Here is a 1,973-nt window from a genome sequence, read left to right on the forward strand (position 1 = left end):
ACACAACATATTTAATAAACAATTCAACCACATTCATAAACAACAATTAATTCAACACATATCCTGTACGGGGAGCAAATATTCCGGCAAGCCCGTACTCCTTTCTTCCAAGCTCCGTTTACGTCCGATCACCTGCGCACAAGTATGGGTGAGCTACCCGGCGGTGTGTGGCCGGAAAAACCCTCCGACGATCAAGTTAGCACACACCTTAGGATAGAGAGAGAGAGAGAGGGAGGTGTTATAGTGTAAGAAAATCCTTACAAAATGTTCCTCCGTCGCGTATGGGGGGCGCAGACATGCTTATATACCCTCTGTGCCCCATATCTACTCCCAGTCATCTCCTGACACGTGGCTCCGCTTATCCCATCTGTCAGCATAGACCTTGCTGAACATCACCTAATCTCAACTGCCTGCCATCACAGCTGGAGCTCGGCAGCCGAACTGCTCTATGTGTTGCTGCGCCGTGCCGTGCTTCATACCCAAGCACTTCCCTGGCAAAGACCAAGGAGGACCGGGCTAGGCGGCATCTCGGCAAAGCCTAGCCCGAAGCATCCCCTGTGGTCAGCTTTCCTGCCGGTCAAACGGTAACCTTGGCTGACCGCGCCTTTCCGGGCGCCGGTCACTCGGCTTGTCTGGCTTCGGCTATCCTCGGACCGAGCATCCCGGTCCGACCGAGCACTGCCTTGCCGAGCCGCTTCTTTACGGCCTGGGGCGGGACGCACTCGGCCCAAGTTCTGCCCGGCCCAAGTTCTGGCAGCCCATCTCTGGGCGAATAATTGATCATCTCGGCTCCATGCGCTGCTGGGCTCTCAACCTGCTCGGTCGCTACCTCGGCCCAACTCTAGATCATAAATCACCCTCTCAATTGCCCCTTAATTCCGTCCGCGAAAGCGTGACTGGGATTATTCACTTCGACCGAGATAACATTTCTCCGGTTTTCAAGATGCCAAACCTCGACCGGGCTAGTTAACATAATTGTCTGCAAACTTGCCCGGTTATATTCCTCGGCTGACATCCTCTTCGTCGAAAGTAGCTCGGTTGACTCTTCGTCTTTTCAACCCGTCGCTTCAGTCCTGACGTAGCCATAAATGGGGACACGTGGCGGCCTGCTATTGGTCATCGGGCAGCCAACCCGCCGTTTTTGCTAGAATTTGAATTTGGGCGGACTCCCTCTTGCCTATACATACAAGACCCCCCCAAACTCCAACTCCTCCTACTGCCACTTCGATATTCGACCTCAGAGCTCTAGCATTCTTGACTTGGCCTCTTCTGCCATTCTTCGTGTTTGAGGGATTAGGTCCTGTCCTTCACTGGTAAGTCATTCTACCCTTATTTTGTCGCTATTTTCTTTCATATTACACACATTAGGGCACAAAAACGTAGCTCTTAGGGCATAGGCCATAGAATCCGTCCCAAGCCTCCCACTATTCTTGGTGTTCTTCTTCTTCCTGAAGAACACTGAAGAACTGGAGCGAACCGGGCTCCTGGTCTTCTTTTGATCCAAAAAACCAATCTGACCGAGCAAATAACATGTTTGTCTCAACCCCAGCAAAAACCGAGATAACAAAAGGACTTGGTCGCTCAACCGCGCTAACATCTGGTCAACTTGGGCGACCGGGCTCCTTAGATAGAGTAGACAACCGAGGTGGTTTGGAAATCTTAATGACCGAGCTAAAATCCAGCTCCTTTTGCGCGACCGCGCTCACACTTAACACTTACCATCCTTTTCCTGCAGAGTCCAAGGGGACCACTGTCATTCCTGAGGCTCTTAGGACCGAGCAGCATCCAATAACCAGTGCCAAACCCCTCAGCCGGGATACACTAAGCCGGCCACAAATGGGGAAATTTCGCTTCCTAGTGGATACTCCGGCCGCGCTAGCTGCTTTCAGAGAGGATTACGGCATCCCGGCCGATGTTCATCTCGAACTGGCTGAAGAGGAGACCACACCCTGGGGCAGACTTGACCAATGCCC

This window comes from Camellia sinensis, chromosome 15 (genome assembly GCF_055761805.1).
Source record: "Camellia sinensis isolate YWXY chromosome 15, ASM5576180v1, whole genome shotgun sequence".
Taxonomy (NCBI): Eukaryota; Viridiplantae; Streptophyta; class Magnoliopsida; order Ericales; family Theaceae; genus Camellia; species Camellia sinensis.